Source organism: Dendrobates tinctorius, unplaced genomic scaffold (assembly GCF_039654945.1).
Source record: "Dendrobates tinctorius isolate UK_male_01 unplaced genomic scaffold, ASM3965494v1 ptg000020l, whole genome shotgun sequence".
Taxonomy (NCBI): domain Eukaryota; kingdom Metazoa; phylum Chordata; class Amphibia; order Anura; family Dendrobatidae; genus Dendrobates; species Dendrobates tinctorius.
The window spans coordinates 5,678,395-5,704,358 of record NW_027361688.1 but is presented as its reverse complement, the minus strand read 5'-3'; the positions used below and the strand labels follow the sequence as shown (position 1 = coordinate 5,704,358).

The following is a 25,964-nucleotide window of genomic DNA, read 5'->3' as shown; positions in this document are numbered from 1 at the left end:
GTAAGACCCTTCCGTAGTGCCAACTAGCCAACCAACCAAACACACCACGCTGCCACCAGCCACGATTCACTTAATCAAAGAGTTAATTAAGAGGGTCCATGGCAAACCCCCAAATTAGTAGCGATTATCTAAAAAAGGCGCATAGTTCCTTTCTTAGAGCATGGAGACAGACTACAAATATCTAAAGGGCTGTCACATTGTAGAAGGTTCAACTTTATTCTCATTTGCACAAGGAAAGACTGGAAGCAATGGGATGAAACTGAATGGGAGGAGACACAGATTAGATATTAGAAAAAACTTTTTGACAGTTAGAGTGATCAATGAGTGGAACAGGCTGCCACGAGAAGTGGTGAGTTCTCCTTCAATGGAAGTCTTCAAACAGAGGCTGGACAGACATCTGACAGGGATGATTTAGCGAATCCTGCTTTGAGCAGGGGGTTGGACCAGATGGCCCAGGAGGTCCCTTCCAACTCTACAATTCTATGATTCTATGATTCTATGATTCTGACTGATAATTTTATCATTTATTACCAAAAGGTGGGCAGTGATTACATAGATAAAAGTTGTTGCAAAGTTGAGACATTAAATATGTACAATGCAAGTATAAAACAACAAGGATTAAAAAACAGAGTAACACTTACATGTACTTAGTTGGTATTAGGCAGACCATGTGTGGCAAGGGGGATGAGCCGCTTAGCCAGACATCCCCGGACATCTTCAGGTCTTTTCGGCATCAAAACTCGAGCTTCAATTGAAGAACTGTAAGGGAGGGGTACCTTATAGCCTAGGGTCGGTTACATCACCAAAAGGGGCAGTCTGGAGAAGTTCATCCCCCCTTTCTCCAAGTTGCAATTTCACTGTAAAACTTATAATAACTATGTCTAAACGAGGGAAGCTCGTATAAACACATCGATGGTCTCATTTTTCTCAATTTATCGAATCCAATAAGACAACACCAAGCATGCCTAATTAGGACACTCCATTTGGGAGCAATCCATATCTCAGTTTCTGCAGGGGTTAGAACCGTGAAAATTAGGGGTTAGAAAGCTGGTTTTGTTGCCAATGCAGAGATGTGATTATATCTCTGCAGTGTATGGTTTTTGCGATATGACTTGTTCTAATACTTCCCATAGCTGAATTCAAGCCCCTGGTTTTAAACAAAGACATGCTCTGCACTCAGCTTAATTAACATTCCTAGGTTCACAGGAAATGGCCGATGTCCTATTTCAGATGCAGGCAGACCAGCACATACACACAGCTGCTAAGGAGGGAGAAACAAAAGGAGGGGGGCTGCAGCTGTATGGCAAGCAGCTTTCTCATAGAATGGAAAATTCTGGAAGGTTCCAGCAGAATCATGCCTTATAGTACATTACAGAGTGGTTAGCACTAAGTAAGGGTTATGGTTCCTCTAAGACCTCCTAGATGGAGTGGTTAGCGCCAAGTAAGGGCTATGGTTCCTCTAAGACCTCCTAGATGGAGTGGCTAGTGCCAAGTAAGGGCTATGGTTCCTCTAAGACCTCCTAGATGGAGTGGTTAGCGCCAAGTAAGGGCTATGGTTCCTCTAAGACCTCCTAGATGGAGTGGTTAGAGCCAAGTAAGGGCTATGGTTCCTCTAAGACCTCCTAGATGGAGCGGTTAGTGCCAAGTGAGGGCTATGGTTCCTCTAAGACCTCCTAGATGGAGTGGCTAGTGCCAAGTGAGGGCTATGGTTCCTCTAAGACCTCCTAGATGGAGTGGCTAGTGCCAAGACTTTCAGAGGGAGTTTTTTTTGAGCAGATAGAAATAACAGTTCCATTGTCAAAATTCTCACCGGAGAAGTAGTTTGTCTTTCATTAAACTGAAGAGTGGAGTCAAAGGATTCTCCCCTACTGCACTATCAGGTTATGGTCTGCAGACCAGCCACTAATTGACATCAGTAGTTATGTACAGTAGAAATGTCAGTAGTAGAAGAAGATTCAAAATAAGGACAAGAGTCAAGTGGTTCATGAGGTGTTAAGAGGTAGAAGATGACTATTAGACAACAAGGAGGAAGTTAGACTGCAATTACCAGGTGAGCAAGCATAGAGGATAGGCAAAGGTAACAGTCATAATCAAAATAAAGGTCAAAGCACAGACCAAAAAGCTAGACAAGAACATAACCTACTAAATGGATAGTCATCCTCAGTAGGCCAGCATGGCCAAAACCTGAGATATTAGGCTGAACTGGTAATTTGAATTCAGCAAGTTACAGGTCAGGGAGGACATACTGACCCAGGGCACTGGTAAACCAGTAGGAAAGGCACGTGGTACAGTGGGGACCTGGACAACAGGCAGACAAAAAAGGAGGGAATAATACAGACAGTCACAGTACCAGGAGGGCAGATCAAGTGGAAAATGGCAAGTCTGAAGCAGAATTCAGATGTAAGCAGCAGAACCATGAAGAAGCATGTAACAGAACAGGAAGTCTCCAAGAACAGTTTGTAATGCTTACAGCAAAAGATGGATTAACCAGTAAGTCACAGAAGCAGTAGATGAAAGTTATTCAATCCACAGCAAATTGTAGTGTAATGTACACAGACTCTAATAACAGTTTGTGATGCTTACAGCAAATGGTTGGTTAACCTGTAGGTCATAAAAGCAGCAGATGAATGTTATCGAATTGACGATAGATTGTAGTGTAATGAAAACAGACTACAACAGTTTGTGATGCTTACAGCAAACAATGGATAAACAAGCAGATAACAGAAGCAGCAGATGTACATAACACAAATCAAAGGAGACTGAGAGGATGGATGATGGTAAAAGAAAAAACAGGATTGCGGCAGTTCCCCAACAAACTGCAATTGAACACATTACAGTCTCAATATTTAGACACTTGGGTTTGAAAAATGGACATTAAAAAGCCTTTGGAGATGATGTCACAGGGGAACAACGTGTCACTTGTTAGAACCGACGTATATATATATATATATATATATATATGAAGCTAAGCCTTGAAAACGAGACCGGTGCATAACGAAATAGCTTTATCCGAGAGAAGAAAACCAATGCCGATTTGGGGGGAAAAGGTGAGTAACATAAAAAATGTAGCAAGTAAATATCTTGAGGTTTTGGAATTCAGAAGTTAAGTATGGAGGCAACAAAATCTCATCACGAGAACAATCGGTGGGACGTATTGGCGGTGTAAATGTTAAAATGTTCAGCTTCTTCTAGATTCGTGTGAGATAAAGAAGTGGGAAGCGAGAAGGAAAAAAAAATTAGATATTATAGTTTCAAGGCAGTGACTGGGATACGGGTAATGTACCTAAATAATTCATGAAGAACCTTCACCGTTATGTGAACACGGGAAATATTATTTTGAGCCAATTCTATTACATACTCAACCCGCTGGATTCTGACTCCAGGTCAAAGGCACTCAATACCTACGAGGAGCAACCGGCATCGAATTTACAGGATTTCCTGAGAACCGATGATTTACCACGAACTAAACAATAATACTCATACACCCACCAGCTCGAAGAGTGGGAATGTCACCAGAGCCCGGGAATGGGAGAAAGGATACGTGAGTTTCATTCTGATACTATAAATCTGTGTTCGTCTAACGAAGTCATGAACGTTCCCTGAGAAGGTAAAAGAATCAATAGATGTTGAAAGAGGAATTAGGCGTTGTTGTGAGGCGCATTATACAAAAGTCACAGCATCCATGGAAACTGGATTTCCTATTGTCCTTTCCCCCTGAATGAATGAAACAAGTTTCCAACTCAATATCAATATTAAAGTACGGTAGTTATATTCTTGTACATAGGGGCAGTATTATAGTAGTTATATTCTTGTACATAGGGGCAGTATTATAGTAGTTATATTCTTGTACATAGGGAGCAGTATTATAGTAGTTACATTCTTGTACATAGGAGCAGTATTATAGTAGTTATGTTCTTGTACATAGGAGCAGTATTATAGTAGTTATATTCTTGTACATAGGGGAGTATTATAGTAGTTATATTCTTGTATATAGGGGCAGTATTATAGTAGTTATATTCTTGTACATAGGGGGCAGTATTATAGTAGTTATATTCTTGTACATAGGGGAGTATTATAGTAGTTATATTCTTGTACATAGGGGAGTATTATAGTAGTTATATTCTTGTACATAGGGGGCAGTATTATAGTAGTTATATTCTTGAACATAGGGGAGTATTATAGTAGTTATATTCCTGTACATAGGGGAGTATTATAGTAGTTATATTCTTGTACATAGGGGGCAGTATTATAGTAGTTATATTCTTGTACATAGGGGCAGTATTATAGTAGTTATATTCTTGTACATAGGGACAGTATTATAGTAGTTATATTCTTGTACATAGGGGAGTATTATAGTAGTTATATTCTTGTACATAGGGGGCAGTATTATAGTAGTTATATTCTTGTACATAGGGGAAGTATTGTAGTTATATTCTTGTACATAGGGACAGTATTATAGTAGTTATATTCTTGTACATAGGGACAGTATTATAGTAATTATATTCTTGTACATAGGGGGCAGTATTATAGTAGTTATATTCTTGTACATAGGGGGCAGTATTATAGTAGTTATATTCTTGTACATAGGGAGCAGTATTATAGTAGTTATATTCTTGTACATAGGGAGAAGTATTATAGTAGTTATATTCTTGTACATAGGGAGCCGTATTATACTGTAGTAGTTATATTCTTGTACATAGGGGCAGTATTATAGTAGTTATATTCTTGTACATAGGGGCAGTATTATAGTAGTTATATTCTTGTACATAGGGGGCAGTATTATAGTAGTTATATTCTTGTACATAGGGAGCAGTATTATAGTAGTTATATTCTTGTACATAGGGAGCAGTATTATAGTAGTTATATTCTTGTACATAGGGAGCCGTATTATACTGTAGTAGTTATATTCTTGTACATAGGGGCAGTATTATAGTAGTTATATTCTTGTACATAGGGGCAGTATTATAGTAGTTATATTCTTGTACATAGGAGCAGTATTATAGTAGTTATATTCTTGTATATAGGGGCAGTATTATAGTAGTTATATTCTTGTACATAGGGAGCAGTATTATAGTAGTTATATTCTTGTACATAGGAGCAGTATTATAGTAGTTATATTCTTGTATATAGGGGCAGTATTTTAGTAGTTATATTCTTGTACATAGGGGCAGTATTATAGTAGCTATATTCTTGTACATAGGGGAGTATTATAGTAGTTATATTCTTGTATATAGGGGCAGTATTATAGTAGTTATATTCTTGTATATAGGGGCAGTATTATAGTAGTTATATTCTTGTACATAGGGAGCAGTATTATAGTAGTTATATTCTTGTACATAGGAGCAGTATTATAGTAGTTATATTCTTGTATATAGGGGCAGTATTTTAGTAGTTATATTCTTGTACATAGGGGCAGTATTATAGTAGTTATATTCTTGTACATAGGGGAGTATTATAGTAGTTATATTCTTGTACATAGGGGCAGTATTATAGTAGTTATATTCTTGTACATAGGAGCAGTATTATAGTAGTTATATTCTTGTACATAGGGGAGTATTATAGTAGTTATATTCTTGTACATAGGGGAGTATTATAGTAGTTATATTCTTGTACATAGGGGGCAGTATTATAGTAGTTATATTCTTGAACATAGGGGAGTATTATAGTAGTTATATTCCTGTACATAGGGGAGTATTATAGTAGTTATATTCTTGTACATAGGGGGCAGTATTATAGTAGTTATATTCTTGTACATAGGGGCAGTATTATAGTAGTTATATTCTTGTACATAGGGACAGTATTATAGTAGTTATATTCTTGTACATAGGGGAGTATTATAGTAGTTATATTCTTGTACATAGGGGGCAGTATTATAGTAGTTATATTCTTGTACATAGGGGAAGTATTGTAGTTATATTCTTGTACATAGGGACAGTATTATAGTAGTTATATTCTTGTACATAGGGACAGTATTATAGTAATTATATTCTTGTACATAGGGGGCAGTATTATAGTAGTTATATTCTTGTACATAGGGGGCAGTATTATAGTAGTTATATTCTTGTACATAGGGAGCAGTATTATAGTAGTTATATTCTTGTACATAGGGAGCAGTATTATAGTAGTTATATTCTTGTACATAGGGAGCCGTATTATACTGTAGTAGTTATATTCTTGTACATAGGGGCAGTATTATAGTAGTTATATTCTTGTACATAGGGGCAGTATTATAGTAGTTATATTCTTGTACATAGGAGCAGTATTATAGTAGTTATATTCTTGTATATAGGGGCAGTATTATAGTAGTTATATTCTTGTACATAGGGAGCAGTATTATAGTAGTTATATTCTTGTACATAGGAGCAGTATTATAGTAGTTATATTCTTGTATATAGGGGCAGTATTATAGTAGTTATATTCTTGTACATAGGGGCAGTATTATAGTAGTTATATTCTTGTACATAGGGGCAGTATTATAGTAGTTATATTCTTGTACATAGGGAGCAGAATTATAGTAGTTATATTCCTGTACATAGGGGGCAGTATTATAGTAGTTATATTCTTGTACATAGGAGCAGTATTATAGTAGTTATATTCTTGTACATAGGGGCAGTATTATAGTAGTTATATTCTTGTACATAGGGAGCAGTATTATAGTAGTTACATTCTTGTACATAGGAGCAGTATTATAGTAGTTATGTTCTTGTACATAGGAGCAGTATTATAGTAGTTATATTCTTGTACAAAGGGGAGTATTATAGTAGCTATATTCTTGTACATAGGGGAGTATTATAGTAGTTATATTCTTGTACATAGGAGCAGTATTATAGTAGTTATATTCTTGTACATAGGGGAGTATTATAGTAGTTATATTCTTGTACATAGGGGAGTATTATAGTAGTTATATTCTTGTACATAGGGGCAGTATTATAGTAGTTATATTCTTGAACATAGGGTAGTATTATAGTAGTTATATTCTTGTACATAGGGAGCAGTATTATAGTAGTTATATTCTTGTACATAGGGGGCAGTATTATAGTAGTTATATTCTTGTACATAGGGGCAGTATTATAGTAGTTATATTCTTGTACATAGGGACAGTATTATAGTAGTTATATTCTTGTACATAGGGGAGTATTATAGTAGTTATATTCTTGTACATAGGGGGCAGTATTATAGTAGTTATATTCTTGTACATAGGGGAAGTATTGTAGTTATATTCTTGTACATAGGGACAGTATTATAGTAGTTATATTCTTGTACATAGGGACAGTATTATAGTAATTATATTCTTGTACATAGGGGCAGTATTATAGTAGTTATATTCTTGTACATAGGGAGCAGTATTATAGTAGTTATATTCTTGTACATAGGGAGCAGTATTATAGTAGTTATATTCTTGTACATAGGGAGCAGTATTATAGTAGTTATATTCCTGTACATAGGGAGCCGTATTATACTGTAGTAGTTATATTCTTGTACATAGGGGCAGTATTATAGTAGTTATATTCTTGTACATAGGGGCATTATTATAGTAGTTATATTCTTGTACATAGGAGCAGTATTATAGTAGTTATATTCTTGTATATAGGGGCAGTATTATAGTAGTTATATTCTTGTACATAGGGAGCAGTATTATAGTAGTTATATTCTTGTACATAGGAGCAGTATTATAGTAGTTATATTCTTGTATATAGGGGCAGTATTTTAGTAGTTATATTCTTGTACATAGGGGCAGTATTATAGTAGTTATATTCTTGTACATAGGGGCAGTATTATAGTAGTTATATTCTTGTACATAGGGAGCAGTATTATAGTAGTTATATTCCTGTACATAGGGGGCAGTATTATAGTAGTTATATTCTTGTACATAGGAGCAGTATTATAGTAGTTATATTCTTGTATATAGGGGCAGTATTATAGTAGTTATATTCTTGTACATAGGGGCAGTATTATAGTAGTTATATTCTTGTACATAGGGGCAGTATTATAGTAGTTATATTCTTGTACATAGGGAGCAGAATTATAGTAGTTATATTCCTGTACATAGGGGGCAGTATTATAGTAGTTATATTCTTGTACATAGGAGCAGTATTATAGTAGTTATATTCTTGTACATAGGGGCAGTATTATAGTAGTTATATTCTTGTACATAGGGAGCAGTATTATAGTAGTTACATTCTTGTACATAGGAGCAGTATTATAGTAGTTATGTTCTTGTACATAGGAGCAGTATTATAGTAGTTATATTCTTGTACAAAGGGGAGTATTATAGTAGCTATATTCTTGTACATAGGGGAGTATTATAGTAGTTATATTCATGTACATAGGAGCAGTATTATAGTAGTTATATTCTTGTACATAGGGGAGTATTATAGTAGTTATATTCTTGTACATAGGGGAGTATTATAGTAGTTATATTCTTGTACATAGGGGCAGTATTATAGTAGTTATATTCTTGAACATAGGGGAGTATTATAGTAGTTATATTCTTGTACATAGGGAGCAGTATTATAGTAGTTATATTCTTGTACATAGGGGGCAGTATTATAGTAGTTATATTCTTGTACATAGGGGCAGTATTATAGTAGTTATATTCTTGTACATAGGGACAGTATTATAGTAGTTATATTCTTGTACATAGGGGAGTATTATAGTAGTTATATTCTTGTACATAGGGGGCAGTATTATAGTAGTTATATTCTTGTACATAGGGGAAGTATTGTAGTTATATTCTTGTACATAGGGACAGTATTATAGTAGTTATATTCTTGTACATAGGGACAGTATTATAGTAATTATATTCTTGTACATAGGGGCAGTATTATAGTAGTTATATTCTTGTACATAGGGAGCAGTATTATAGTAGTTATATTCTTGTACATAGGGAGCAGTATTATAGTAGTTATATTCTTGTACATAGGGAGCAGTATTATAGTAGTTATATTCCTGTACATAGGGAGCCGTATTATACTGTAGTAGTTATATTCTTGTACATAGGGGCAGTATTATAGTAGTTATATTCTTGTACATAGGGGCATTATTATAGTAGTTATATTCTTGTACATAGGAGCAGTATTATAGTAGTTATATTCTTGTATATAGGGGCAGTATTATAGTAGTTATATTCTTGTACATAGGGAGCAGTATTATAGTAGTTATATTCTTGTACATAGGAGCAGTATTATAGTAGTTATATTCTTGTATATAGGGGCAGTATTTTAGTAGTTATATTCTTGTACATAGGGGCAGTATTATAGTAGTTATATTCTTGTACATAGGGGCAGTATTATAGTAGTTATATTCTTGTACATAGGGAGCAGTATTATAGTAGTTATATTCCTGTACATAGGGGGCAGTATTATAGTAGTTATATTCTTGTACATAGGAGCAGTATTATAGTAGTTATAATCTTGTACATAGGGGCAGTATTATAGTAGTTATATTCTTGTACATAGGGGCAGTATTATATAGTTATATTCTTGTACATAGGGGCAGTATTATAGTAGTTATATTCTTGTACATAGGGGCAGTATTATAGAAGATATATTCTTGTACATAGGAGCAATATTATAGTAGTTATATTCTTGTACATAGGAGCAGTATTATATAGTTATATTCTTGTTAATAGGGGCAGTATTATAGTAGTTATATTCTTGTACATAGGGGGCAGTATTATAGTAGTTATATTCTTGTACATAGGGGAAGTATTGTAGTTATATTCTTGTACATAGGGACAGTATTATAGTAGTTATATTCTTGTACATAGGGACAGTATTATAGTAATTATATTCTTGTACATAGGGGCAGTATTATAGTAGTTATATTCTTGTACATAGGGAGCAGTATTATAGTAGTTATATTCTTGTACATAGGGAGCAGTATTATAGTAGTTATATTCTTGTACATAGGGAGCCGTATTATACTGTAGTAGTTATATTCTTGTACATAGGGGCAGTATTATAGTAGTTATATTCTTGTACATATGGGCAGTATTATAGTAGTTATATTCTTGTACATAGGAGCAGTATTATAGTAGTTATATTCTTGTATATAGGGGCAGTATTATAGTAGTTATATTCTTGTACATAGGGAGCAGTATTATAGTAGTTATATTCTTGTACATAGGAGCAGTATTATAGTAGTTATATTCTTGTATATAGGGGCAGTATTTTAGTAGTTATATTCTTGTACATAGGGGCAGTATTATAGTAGTTATATTCTTGTACATAGGGGCAGTATTATAGTAGTTATATTCTTGTACATAGGGGCAGTATTATAGTAGTTATATTCTTGTACATAGGGAGCAGTATTATAGTAGTTATATTCCTGTACATAGGGGGCAGTATTATAGTAGTTATATTCTTGTACATAGGAGCAGTATTATAGTAGTTATATTCTTGTATATAGGGGCAGTATTATAGTAGTTATATTCTTGTACATAGGGGCAGTATTATATAGTTATATTCTTGTACATAGGGGCAGTATTATAGTAGTTATATTCTTGTACATAGGGGCAGTATTATAGAAGATATATTCTTGTACATAGGAGCAATATTATAGTAGTTATATTCTTGTACATAGGAGCAGTATTATATAGTTATATTCTTGTACATAGGGGCAGTATTATAGTAGTTATATTCTTGTACATAGGAGCAGTATTATAGTAGTTATATCCTTGTACATAGGAGCTGTATTATAGTAGTTATATAGGGGCAGTATTATAGTAGTTACATTTTGTATACTAATTGTGTGCTCCACGTAGATTAGTATCACTTAGTACATGCAGGATGTATCATGTCAGATATGTGTTACCTGTATGAGCCACTCTTATTCTGGCTATTGTGATTTAAATGTCAAAACAGAGGCTGGAAAAGGTCCAGTGCAGTATGGATAGATGATGAATGGAGGGACAGCAGCACGGTATTATTCGCTTACATTTTCACTTTCGGCTTTGTGTATAGGAGCGCCGCCTGTAGTGTTTGCCGGCTGGGCACATTGATCAGGGCTCTTCGAGTACGGCGGCGGCAGCTGCAATACTGTTTTGATATATTGACTTAATTCACAAATAAATAGAGATCCCCTTTCTTACTGCCTAATATATTTTATCCCAGGGTCACAGCTGCAAGATAAGTTCATAATTAACCTTATACCTTTACAGGAATCTGGACTAACAAAAGTGCAAGCTCAGTTGTGGAGTAGGCCAGGTACTTAGGAGACTAAATTATGACATGCACGGAAATCAGTGTACTTTCTGGAATAAGGTGACAGCGATCAGTCAAAAATAGTGTAGGGAGGTTAAATAGGGGGTGGTGTTGCCCTATTGACTACAACTTCTGAAGACTCCCAAAATAGCTTAATAAGAAGAATAGAGCGGTCAGGGTAGTCAAGTAACTTTACAAAGAAAAGTGAAGGCAGAGGAATTTCTGTGGTCAGAGATCAGTCAACTAGGAGTTTAAATAGGGAGTGGCGTTGTTCTATTGAGCACAGAATAATCACACCTTCTGAACGCCCTTAAAACAAGTTAACAAGAAGAAATACACAGCACATTTCCACGCCTTTTAATAAGAGATTCTTCCTTAGGCCGTGGTGCTGAATGGACAGCAGCCAAGAAACGGATCATTCATGAAGTTTTCAATGAGAAAATGAAGAAAGTTTCTCTCCCAGAATTTGTATTTGTACGTTTTAATCACTTCCCTCTCTCCTTTTATCTTTCCCATTACCCTTAAAACAATAGAAGATGAGAAGACAATCTGGAAAAATTAAGTAGCTCGTGTTCGAATGTAACATCCAATCTGCCAGTAAGTGGATGACTCCGAGCCGGTGGAGGAAAAAGTCAAAGACACAAACTCTCCTGGGGTCAATGTCGTCCCCCCTGCAGAAATGAGATGACGGCCGGAGAGGGAACCGAGGAGAAAAGAAAAGGCTTTAAGAGATGGAAGCTTGACTGATTTGAAAATCAAAACCTGATTTAAAATTTAAAACCAATTTCAAACTTTACAGTCAATTAAGATAAAAAGTGCGAGGAGATTACAAGTCTAATACATTCATCGAGTTCTGAAAATGAATTACAAAGCTGTGTGCTGGTATAATAGTAAGAGATGATGAAGTGGCCCCGGCTAGAGGAAATTCTGCATCCCCTTCCTTCTAGCGCAAATTACTATCAGGAGAAAGGGGAAATGTATGGAGGACGGGTAACCCCACCGGTCACTGAATGTTAACTAATGGAGAGGACGAAAACAAGCTGCCTACCCCTTTATTACTAGCAAGATTAGGACTGTAGTGTACAACTACTGGTAAAATGTGCAAGAATATAGCTACTATAATACTGCACCTATGTACAAGAATATAACTACCGTACTATAATACTGTCCCTATGTACAAGAATATAACTGCTATAATACTGCCCCTATGTACAAGAATATAACTACTATAATACTGCTCCTATGTACAAGAATATAACAACTATAATACTGCCCCCTATGTACAAGAATATAACTACTATAATACTGCTCCTATGTACAAGAATATAACAACTATAATACTGCCCCTATGTACAAGAATATAACTGCTATAATACTGCTCCTATGTACAAGAATATAACAACTATAATACTGCCCCTATGTACAAGAATATAACTACTATAATACTGCCCCTATGTACAAGAATATAACAACTATAATACTGCCCCCTATGTACAAGAATATAACTACCGTACTATAATACTGCCCCTATGTACAAGAATATAACTACCGTACTATAATACTGCCTCTATGTACAAGAATATAACTGCTATAATACTGCTCCCTATGTACAAGAATATAACTACTATAATACTGCCCCCTATGTACAAGAATATAACTACTATAATACTGCCCCTATGTACAAGAATATAACTACTATAATACTGCCCCCTATGTACAAGAATATAACTACTATAATACTGCCCCCTATGTACAAGAATATAACTACTATAATACTGCCCCCTATGTCCAAGAATATAACTACTATAATACTGCCCCTATATACAAGAATATAACTACTATAATACTGCCCCTATGTACAAGAATATAACTACTATAATACTGCTCCTATGTACAAGAATATAACAACTATAATACTGCCCCCTATGTACAAGAATATAACTACTATAATACTGCTCCTATGTACAAGAATATAACAACTATAATACTGCCCCTATGTACAAGAATATAACTGCTATAATACTGCTCCTATGTACAAGAATATAACAACTATAATACTGCCCCTATGTACAAGAATATAACTACTATAATACTGCCCCTATGTACAAGAATATAACAACTATAATACTGCCCCCTATGTACAAGAATATAACTACCGTACTATAATACTGCCCCTATGTACAAGAATATAACTACCGTACTATAATACTGCCTCTATGTACAAGAATATAACTGCTATAATACTGCTCCCTATGTACAAGAATATAACTACTATAATACTGCCCCCTATGTACAAGAATATAACTACTATAATACTGCCCCTATGTACAAGAATATAACTACTATAATACTGCCCCCTATGTACAAGAATATAACTACTATAATACTGCCCCCTATGTACAAGAATATAACTACTATAATACTGCCCCCTATGTCCAAGAATATAACTACTATAATACTGCCCCTATATACAAGAATATAACTACTATAATACTGCCCCTATGTACAAGAATATAACTACTATAATACTGCTCCTATGTACAGGAATATAACTACTATAATACTGCCCCCTATGTACAAGAATATAACTACTATAATACTGCCCCTATGTACAAGAATATAACTACTATAATACTGCCCCTATATACAAGAATATAACTACTATAATACTGCCCCCTATGTACAAGAATCTAACTACTATAATACTGCCCCTATGTACAAGAATATAACTACTATAATACTGCTCCTATGTACAGGAATATAACTACTATAATACTGCTCCTATGTACAAGAATATAACTACTATAATACTGCTCCTATGTACAGGAATATAACTACTATAATACTGCCCCTATATACAAGAATATAACTACTATAATACTGCCCCTATGTACAAGAATATAACTACTATAATACTGACCCTATGTACAAGAATATAACTACTATAATACTGCCCCTATGTACAAGAATATAACTACTATAATACTGCCCCTATGTACAAGAAAACAACTACTATAATACTGCTCCTATGTGCAGGAATATAACAACTATAATACTGCCCCTATGTACAAGAATACAACTACTATAATACTGTCCCCTATACACAAGAATATAACTACTATAATACTGCCCCTATGTGCAAGAATATAACTACTATAATACTGCCCTGTTGTGAGTTCATTCTCTAGTTTACCAGTTGTGAGTTCCCCTTCTGGACTCCCTCTGGTGGTGACGGGAGGTGGTGCAGCTGGTTTGATGGGTGGAGAACTGCCACCTGAGAATGAGGATGACGATTGATCTCAGGATTCTCAGATTGGATTTAAGACAGCCGACACCCTATTCAGTTGCTGGTGATTCCTTCTGGCTTGTCAGCTCTTGGTTTTCAGCTATGTTCCAGTCATCTAAAGCTAAGTTTTTCTGCTAATGTTCACACTTGATTTTTTTGGTTTATTCAGTTTTTTGTGTGGTAAGCCAGCCCCGGCTGGGGGCTGAGCTGAATTTCCACTCTTATTTATCAGTATTTTGCCAATTGGCTTTTTGTCCCTTACTAGTTCAGTCTCTTTTTGCTCTGTCTCACAATATTTCAAAGTGCTGATATAGTGGGAGAAGTCTAGTGACTTCAGGTTTAATTTTGCTATCTAGTGACTTCAGGGTTAATTTTGCTATCAGAAGTGTTGGACATTATTTTTGAAGGGTTTTTTGCAGGTTGCAGACAGTGTCTTCCCTTTCCTTTCCTGTCTAGTTAGTTTGGGCCCCATCATTTGCTCAGCCTATTTTCCTGCCTGTGTTTGTGCCTTCATCTTGTTTCACCGTAAATACATGTGTGGGGGCTGTCTATTCCTTTGGGGTCTGCTCTGGGGCAGTAAGTTTTCCCTTTTCTTGCTTTAGGCTTATGTAGTCCTCCGGCCGTGACGAGGCGTCTAGGTTCATCGTAGGCACGCTCCACGGCTACTGCTAGTTGTGTGGTAAGATCAGGGATCTGCAATCTGCATAGTTACCAACCACTCTGGTTTTCTGTGGCTTAGCTTGTTTTGCTTTTTTCTACTCGGTGACCCATTCATAACAGAATCACCAGCCATATTGCAGATTCTAGGGTACTCAAAAGCAGGAAAGAATTGTAAAAAAAAAAAAAAGTGGCAGAATTTTTTTTTTTATATGTATATTTTTTCCTCTTTTTCTCTGGGGCCGTAGGAGGATTTTTTTTTTTAATGGAGATTAAGCAATTGTCTGATCGTGTGGAGCAGCTCACTGCTGAAGTGCGGGGAATTTCCACCTATCTCGCTCATTCACATGCTGCTGAACCAAGGATCCCTACTCCTGATGTGTTTTTTGGGGATCGGTCTAAATTTTTGAATTTTAAGAATAATTGTAAATTATTTATTGCCTTGAAGCCTAACTCATCGGGGAGCTCTGCGCAGCAGGTTAAAATTGTCATCTCCTTGCTGCGCGGCGATCCCCAGGATTGGGCGTTTTCTTTGACACCTGAAGATCCTATTCTGCCTAATGTGGATGCATTTTTTCAAGCCTTGGGGTTGTTGTATGATGAACCTAATGCTATTGATCAAGCTGAGAGAACCCTGTTGGCATTGAGCCAGGGTCAGGATTCTGCAGAGTTATACTGTCAAAAATTCCGAAAGTGGGCGGTCCTTACTACCTGGAATGATAGTGCCTTGGCAGCTCTCTTTCGGAAAGGTTTATCAGAGACAGTAAAATATATTATGGTGGGATTTCCTGTTCCCTCTGGTCTGGATGATTCTATGTCATTAGCCATTCAAGTTGATCGGCGTTTACGTGAATGTAAAAGTACACGGGAGGCGCTGCCACCTTTTGAACAAATGTCTGAACCTATGCAATGTGATGGGGTTTTGTCTAGGGCGCAACGTCGGGAGTTTAGAAGGCGTAATAAGCTCTGTTTTTTCTGTGGCGACGCCTCTCATATTATTTCTGTCTGCCAAAACGAGAGAAACGTTTTGCACACACATTTGCTGTAGGCAGTATACAACCTAAGTTCCTTTTGGCAATTACTCTGATCTGCTCCTTTTCCACGTTTTCCACTAAGGCTTTTGTGGATTCAGGAGCAGCGTTGAATCTGATGGATTTGGACTTTGCTAAACGTTGTGGTTTTTCCATGACGCCTCTGCGGACGCCCATTCCTTTGAGGGGTATTAATGCTACTCCTTTGGCGGAGAATAAACCTCAGTTTTGGACCCAGGTGATAATGCGAGTTGCCCCAGACCACCAAGAAACTTGTAAATTTTTGGTGCTGCATAATTTGCATGATACTATTGTTCTGGGGTTCCCCTGGTTGCAAACTCATAATCCAGTTTTGGATTGGAAATCTGGGTCTGTGGTGAGTTGGGGTTGTCAGTGTGTTCTTAGGGACGCTCCTGTTTTCTCGACCTCTCCTCAGTCTCATGATATTCCTGATTATCTAGCCGATTTTTCTGATGTATTTAGTGAGAGTAAGGCTACTTTCACACTTGCTTTTTTTTGCAGCGCGTTTTTCCCGCAAAAAAACGCATTGAAAAAACGCATACAAACGCATGAAAAAAACGCAGCGTTTTTATGCATTTGTATGCGTTTTTAGTGCGTTTTTACCGCGCTTGCGTTTTTTTTCCAACATTAGGTGGCCCCTCACACTAACCCAAACCATGACTTTACTAACCCTGACCCTAACCCTAACCCTAACCCTGACCCTAACCCTTAACCAAACCATACTAACCCTGACCCTAACCCTTAACCAAACCCTACTAACCCTAACACAAACCCTAACCCTAAACCCTAGCTAACCCTAACCCTAAACCCCCTTAACTAACCCTAACTCTAACCCAAACCCCTAAATTCCATTGTCTAACTAATGGTAAAAAAAAAAACGCATGTGCAAAAAAACGCATACATAAGCATGCCAATGCACACCCATAGACTTATAATGGGTGTCTTGCTGTAAAAAAACGCATTGCGCGCGCATGTGTTTTTTGAGGCAAGTCGGACGCCCAAAAAATGCAACAGGATGCATTTTGTGCGCCCGAGCGCATACCGCAAAAAAACGCATGTGCGGAAAAACGCATACAAACTCATGTGTATGCGCACATAAGCGCATCCCATGCAAAATATAGGAAAAAAAAACGCATGCTTTTTTAGCGCTAAAATCCAGCGCAAAAAAACGCAAGTGTGAAACCAGCCTAAGTCTGCATCTTTGCCTCCTCATAGGAGTTATGACTGTGCAATTGAGTTGATGCCTGGGTGTAAATTTCCCAAGGGTCGGCTCTTCAACTTATCAGTACCCGAACATGATGCTATGCGATCCTATATTAAGGAGTCGATGGAGAAGGGTCATATTAGACCATCCTCGTCACCTTTAGGTGCTGGGGTTTTTTTGTGGCCAAGAAAGATGGTTCATTAAGACCGTGTATTGATTATCGTTCCCTTAACAAGATGACGGTTAAATATCAGTACCCGTTACCTCTGATGTCTGATTTATTCTCCAGAGTTAAGAGTGCCTGCTGGTTTACTAAGCTTGACCTCAGGGGGGCGTATAATCTTATTCGCATCAAGCACGGGGATGAATGGAAGACGGCGTTTAATACTCCGGAGGGACAGTTTGAGTACCTGGTGATGCCTTTTGGGCTCTCTAATGCCCCTTCTGTCTTCCATTCCTTTATGAATGATATTTTCCGAGACTTTGTGGATAAGTTTTTGATCATCTATCTGGATGATATTTTGATCTTTTCTAGTGATTGGGATTCTCATGTGGAACATGTCCGGACTGTGTTCCGGATTTTGAGGGAGAATTCCCTGTTTGTTAAGGGATCGAAATGCCTCTTTGGTGTACAGAGGATTTCATTTTTGGGATTTATCTTATCTCCATCGACTATTGAAATGGACCCGGCCAAGGACCAGGCCATTTATGATTGGGTTCAGTCTACTTCTTTGAAGGCCCTCCAGAAGTTTTTGGGTTTTGCTAATTTCTATCGTAAATTTATAGGTAATTTTTCTGGTATTGTCAAACCACTGACAGATCTGACCAAGAAGGGAGCTGATGTGCTGAATTGGTCTCCTGAGGCTGTCTCAGCATTTCAGGAGCTTAAGCGGAGGTTTACTTCAGCTCCAGTTTTACGGCAACCTGATGTCTCACTTCCATTTCAGGTGGAGGTAGATGCTTCTGAGATTGGTGCAGGAGCTGTTTTGTCCCAAAAAGACCCTGTGACCTCTAAGATGAATCCCTGTGCCTTCTTTTCTCGAAGGTTCTCCCCATCTGAACGCAACTATGACGTGGGGAATCGGGAATTGTTGGCCATGAAGTGGGCATTTGAGGAGTGGAGACATTGGTTGGAGGGAGCTAGACATCAAGTTGTGGTCCTCACCGATCACAAGAATTTGATTTATCTGGAGTGGGCCAAACGCTTGAATCCTAGACAGGCTAGATGGGCCTTGTTTTCACGAGTTTTAATTTTGTGGTCTCTTTTCTTCTGGGCACTAAGAAAGTTAAGGCAAATGCCCTTTCTAGGAGTTTCTTTGCCGATTCTCTTAGTGTGACCGAGCCTACTACCATCCTAGGTGAGGGGGTAGTTCTTTCTGCCATTTCGTCCGATTTGAGACGCGCCCTGGAGGAATTTCAGGAGGATAAACCTGAGCGTTGCCCTATGGGAAAATTGTATGTTCCTGACCAGTGGAGAAAGAGAGTGATGTCTGAAATTCATTGCTCCGCATTGGCTGGTCATCCAGGTATTTTTAGCACCAGAGTTGGTGAGTCGGTCCTTTTGGTGGCCTGCCTTATCTCGTGACGTCAGGAATTTTGTACAATGTTCTCGGTCTAAACCCTGTTCTCGTTCTAGTGGGTTGCTGATGCCCTTGCCGGTGCCCAAGAGGCCATGGACCCATATCTCAATGGATTTTATTTCTGATCTTCCTGTCTCTCAGAGAATGACTGTTATCTGGGTGTTTTGTGATAGATTGTACCACTCCCAAAGTTGCCATCTTCTGCTGAGTTGGTGCCCTTGTTTTTACAACAGGTGGTTCGGTTACATGGGATTCCTGAGAACATTGTGAACAGAGGAGTCCAGTTTTTTTTCCAGATTCTGGAAAGCCTTTTGTTCCAATCTGGGAATTGAGTTATCCTTCTCCTCCGCGTTTCATCCCAGGACCAATGGACAGACTGAGAGAACAAACCAGACCTTGGAGTCTTATTTGATATGTTTTATTTCCACTGATCAGGATGATTGGGTCTCATTTTTGCCCTTGGCCGAATTCGCACTGAACAATAGAGCTAGTTCTGCCACTTTCATGTCACCCTTTTTCTGTAATTTGGGTTTCATCCTCGATTCTCTTCAGGGCAAGTGGAATCTTCGTCCTGCCCGGGTGTGGACACTGTGGTTAAGAGAATGCAGCAGATATGGGACCAAGTGGTGGATAAGTTGTCACTCTCTCAGGAAAAGGCCCAGCGATTTTCCAACCGGTATAGGACCATTGGTCCCCGGTTTAAAGTGGGTGATATGGTTTGGTTGTCGTCTAAGAATATTCCTATGAAGGTTGCATCTCCTAAATTTAAGCCAAGATTTATTGGTCCTTATAAGATTTTGGAAATTCTTAATCCTGTTTCCTTTCGATTGGCTCTTCCAGTTACGTTCAAGATCCATAACGTATTTCACAAATCTAGGTTGAAGAGGTTTGTTGAGCCAGTGGTTCCTATGGCAGCACCTCCTGACCCTGTGTTGGTCGAAGGCAATGTGGAATATGAGGTAGAGAAAATATTGGATTCTCGTTTGGTTAGACGGAGACTCCAGTATTTAGTCAAATGGAAGGGTTATTGTCAGGAGGATAATTCTTGGGTCTCTGCCTCTGATATTCATGCCAATAGATTGGTTCGTGCTTTTCACCGGGCCCATCCTGATCGGCCTGGTGGCGTGGATGAGGGTTCGGTGACCCCTCCTCAAGGGGCGGGTTCTGTTGTGAGTTCATTCTCTGGTTCACCAGTTGTGAGTTCCCCTTCTGGACTCCCTCTGGTGGTGACGGGAGGTGGTGCAGCTGGTTTGATCGGTGGAGATCTGCCACCTGGGAATGAGGATGACGATTGGATCTCAGGATTCTCAGATTGGATTTAAGACAGCCGACGCCCTATTCAGTTGCTGGTGATTCCTTCTGGCTTGTCAGCTCTTGATTTTCAGCTATGTTCCAGTCATCTAAAGCTAAGTTTTTCTGCTAATGTTCACACTTGATTTTGTTGGACTATTCAGTTTTTTGTGTGGTCTGCCAGCCCCGGCTGGGAACTGAGCTGAATTTCTACTCTTATTTATCAGTATTTTGCCAATTGGCTTTTTGTCCCTTACTAGTTCGGTCTCTTTTTGCTCTGTCTCAGAATATTTCAGAATGCTGATATAGTGGGAGAAGTCTAGTGACTTCAGGGTTAACTTTGCTATTAGAAGTGTTGGACATTATTTTTGTAGGGTTTTTTGCAGCTTGCAGACAGTGTCTTCCCTTTCCTTTCCTGTCTAGTTAGTTTGGGCCCCATCATTTGCTCAGCCTATTTTCCTGCCTGTGTTTGTGCCTTCATCTTGTTTCACCGTCAATACATGTGTGGGGGCTATCTATTCCTTTGGGGTCTGCTCTGGGGCAGTTAGTTTTCCCTTTTCTTGCTTTAGGCTTATTTAGTCCTCCGGCCGTGACGAGGCGTCTAGGTTCATCGTAGGCACGCTCCACGGCTACTGCTAGCTGTGTGGTAAGATCAGGGATCTGCAATCTACATAGTTACCAACCACTCTGGTTTTCTGTGGCTTAGCTTGTTTGCTTTTTTCTCCACGGTGACCCATTCATAACAATGCCCCCTATGTACAAGAATATAACTACTATAATACTGCTCCCTATATGCAAGAATATAACTACTATAATACTGCCCCTATGTACAAGAATATAACTACTATAATACTGCTCCTATGTACAAGAATATAACTACTATAACACTGCCCCCTATGTACACGAATATAACTACTATAATACTGCTCCTATGTACAAGAATATAACTACTATAATACTGCTCCCTATGTACAAAAATATAACTACTATAATACTGCCCCTATGTATAAGAATATAACTACTATAATACTGCCCCTATGTACAAGAATAGAACTACTATAATACTGCCCCTATGTACAGGAATATAACTACTATAATACTGCTCTTATGTACAAGAATATAACTACTATAATACTGCCCCTATGTACAAGAATATAACTACTATAATACTCCCCCTATGTACAAGAATATAACTACTATAATAATGCTCCTATGTACAAGAATATAACTACTATAATACTGCCCCCTATGTACACAAATATAACTACTATAATACTGCTCCCTATATGCAAGAATATAACTACTATAATACTGCCCCTTTGTACAAGAATATAACTACTATAATACTGCTCCTATGTACAAGAATATAACTACTATAACACTGCCCCCTATGTACACGAATATAACTACTATAATACTGCTCCTATGTACAAGAATATAACTACTATAATACTGCTCCCTATGTACAAAAATATAACTACTATAATACTGCCCCTATGTATAAGAATATAACTACTATAATACTGCCCCTATGTATAAGAATAGAACTACTATAATACTGCCCCTATGTACAGGAATATAACTACTATAATACTGCTCTTATGTACAAGAATATAACTACTATAATACTGCCCCTATGTACAGGAATATAACTACTATAATACTGCTCTTATGTACAAGAATATAACTACTATAATACTGCCCCTATGTACAAGAATATAACTACTATAATACTGCGCCTATGTACAGGAATATAACTAGTATAATACTGCCCCTATGTACAAGAATATAACTACTATAATACTGCCCCTATGTATAAGAATAGAACTACTATAATACTGCCCCTATGTACAGGAATATAACTACTATAATACTGCTCTTATGTACAAGAATATAACTACTATAATACTGCCCCTATGTACAAGAATATAACTACTATAATACTGCGCCTATGTACAGGAATATAACTACTATAATACTGCCCCTATGTATAAGAATATAACTACTATAATACTGCCCCTATGTATAAGAATAGAACTACTATAATACTGCCCCTATGTACAGGAATATAACTACTATAATACTGCTCTTATGTACAAGAATATAACTACTATAATACTGCCCCTATGTACAGGAATATAACTACTATAATACTGCTCTTATGTACAAGAATATAACTACTATAATACTGCCCCTATGTACAAGAATATAACTACTATAATACTGCGCCTATGTACAGGAATATAACTACTATAATACTGCCCCTATGTACAAGAATATAACTACTATAATACTACCCCTATGTACAAGAATATAACTACTATAATACTGCTCCTATGTACAAGAATATAACTACTATAATACTGATCCTATATACAAGAATATAACTACTATAATACTGCTCCTATGTACAAGAATATAACTACTATAATACTGCCCCTATGTACAAGAATATAACTACTGTAATACTGCTCCTATGTACAAGAATATAACTACTATAATACTGCTCCTATGTACAAGAATGTAACTACTATAATACTGCTCACTATGTACAAGAATATAACTACTATAATACTGCCCCTATGTACAAGAATATAACTACTATAATACTGCTCCTATGTACAAGAATATAACTACTATAATACTGCTCACTATGTACAAGAATATAACTACTATAATACTGCCCCCTATGTACAAGAATATAACTACTATAATACTGCTCCCTATATACAAGAATATAACTACTATAATACTGCCCCCTATGTACAGGAATATAATTGCAATCTGACATTGGAGGGTCCTCTGTTACACAGCCCTCAGTATATGTTCGGGAACCTCCTAGCTCCTCCCTTCATGTTGCCTTCTCCTCGGTCAGACATTGTTGTGTTATTGCAGATGTATTTTATGGTGAGACTTTGTGTCGCTTCATATAGAACCTACTTTGGGGACCTGGATGTGTCTTGGATCAGTGGTCTGAGGCTGGTCCTCGGAGACTCCCCCCTTTCCCGCAGTCTGACAGGTCTCTTTCTGTACACACACATAGAAATACCAGGGATAAAGGGCTGAGGACATGGAGAAGCCGCCGGGGACCTGCATCGCATTGTCTCTCGAGACGTCATGTCCCCGGTCGACTTTTCAAAGAATGTTTTACTCTGAAACGACGCAGCGTCAAACATACACGGCTGCGATGTCGCTGACAGACTGGTTCCTGGGCCCGTGGTTTGGGCAGGACGACTCTCCTGGGCCCTGGTACAGATGTTACATCCGGGCTCAGATCCTGTCTGGTTTTCCTCTGCCCGACCGATTCTCTGTACAGTCTGTGTCAGGAATGTTGCCCGCATGGATCTGATGCGGGTGGTGACATTTTGGGTCGGTGTTCCCATTGTTCTATGTAAGTGACAGTCATCCCCCTATTAATATGCAGCGTTCAGGGCGGCGGCGGTGCTGCGAGCTCAGCGCTCTCCCCACTACGCCGTCTTCGCTATTTGCTCAGAGTCTGATAAAAGCGCCTTTGTTTGCATCTTTTGTCAGGTATAATTGCTCCTGCGCCCCCCCCCCATCTGGACGCGTACTCACAATGAATGCGGTGCTCTCCCTTATGGCTCCGCTCTGTGTTTTCCAATTCAGCGACTCAAACAAACAAATGTAATCCGAAATGTAATTCACTAAGTCGCTGCTTCAGAAATGTGCGTCCAATAAGTGAGATACAAAGACGCAAATCTATCTATTATCTACTGTACATCCCACATCCTGATATATACTGTATGTGCGCTGTTCTGGTATATATGTCCCCCATCCTGGTATATATATCCCCCATCCTGGTATATATGTCCCCATCCTGGTATATATGTCCCCATCCTGGTATATATGTCCCTCATCCTGGTATATATGTCCCCATCCTGGTATATATGTCCCTCATCCTGGTATATATGTCCCCCATCCTGGTATATATATTCCCCATCCTGGTATATATGTCCCCCATCCTGGTATATATATCCCCCATCCTGGTATATATGTCCCCATCCTGGTATATATGTCCCCCATCCTGGTATATATATCCCCCATCCTGGTATATATGTCCCCCATCCTGGTATATATATCCCCCATCCTGGTATATATGTCCCCCATCCTGGTATATATATCCCCCATCCTGGTATATATATCCCCCATCCTGGTATATATGTCCCCCATCCTGGTATATATGTCCCCCATCCTGGTATATATATCCCCCATCCTGGTATATATGTCCCCATCCTGGTATATATGTCCCCCATCCTGGTATATATATCCCCCATCCTGGTATATATGTCCCCATCCTGGTATATATGTCCCCCATCCTGGTATATATATCCCCCATCCTGGTATATATGTCCCTTATCCTGGTATATATGTTCCCCATCCTGGTATATATATCCCCCATCCTGGTATATATATCCCCCATCCTGGTATATATGTTCCCCATCCTGGTATATATATCCCCCATCCTGGTATATATGTCCCCCATCCTGGTATATATGTTCCCCATCCTGGTATATATATCCCCCATCCTGGTATATATATCCCCCATCCTGGTATATATGTTCCCCATCCTGGTATATATATCCCCCATCCTGGTATATATGTCCCCCATCCTGGTATATATGTCCCCCATCCTGGTATATATGTCCCCCATCCTGGTATATATATATCCCCCATCCTGGTATATATGTCCCTCATCCTGGTATATATATCCCCCATCCTGGTATATATGTCCCTCATCCTGGTATATATGTCCCCCATCCTGGTATATATATCCCCCATCCTGGTATATATGTCCCCATCCTGGTATATATGTCCCCCATCCTGGTATATATATCCCCCATCCTGGTATATATGTCCCCCATCCTGGTATATATGTCCCCCATCCTGGTATGTATGTCCCTTATCCTGGTATATATGTTCCCCATCCTGGTATATATATCCCCCATCCTGGTATATATATCCCCCATCCTGGTATATATGTTCCCCATCCTGGTATATATATCCCCCATCCTGGTATATATGTTCCCCATCCTGGTATATATGTTCCCCATCCTGGTATATATATCCCCCATCCTGGTATATATGTCCCCCATCCTGGTATATATATCCCCCATCCTGGTATATATGTTCCCCATCCTGGTATATATATCCCCCATCCTGGTATATATATCCCCCATCCTGGTATATATGTCCCCCATCCTGGTATATATATATCCCCATCCTGGTATATATGCCCCCATCCTGGTATATATGCCGTCATCCTGGTATTTATATCCCCCATCCTGTTATATATGCCCCCATCCTGGTATATATGCCCTCATCCTGGTATATATATCCCCCATCCTGGTATATATATCCCCATCCTGGTATATATGCCCCCATCCTGGTATATATCCCCCATCCTGGTATATATATCCCCCATCCTGGTATATATATCCCCCATCCTGGTATATATGTTCCCCATCCTGGTATATATATCCCCCATCCTGGTATATATGTCCCCCATCCTGGTATATATGTTCCCCATCCTGGTATATATGTCCCCCATCCTGGTATATATATCCCCCATCCTGGTATATATGTTCCCCATCCTGGTATATATATCCCCCATCCTGGTATATATATCCCCCATCCTGGTATATATATCCCCCATCCTGGTATATATATCTC

At 38.3% G+C, this 25,964-nt stretch overlaps 1 long non-coding RNA gene across 1 annotated transcript in view; it reads right to left on the bottom strand.

The window, feature by feature from the left end:
- Positions 1-23,903, bottom strand: part of LOC141083336 (uncharacterized) — a 150,076-nt gene extending 126,173 nt beyond the window's left edge. Inside the window, exons 1-2 of the long non-coding RNA XR_012230690.1 lie at positions 23,850-23,903; positions 642-759 (exon numbers count right to left, since the gene is read on the bottom strand). This is a non-coding gene — a long non-coding RNA (uncharacterized lncRNA). The remainder of the gene's footprint in view (positions 1-641; positions 760-23,849) is intronic.
- Between the last annotated feature and the right edge of the window lie 2,061 nt (positions 23,904-25,964).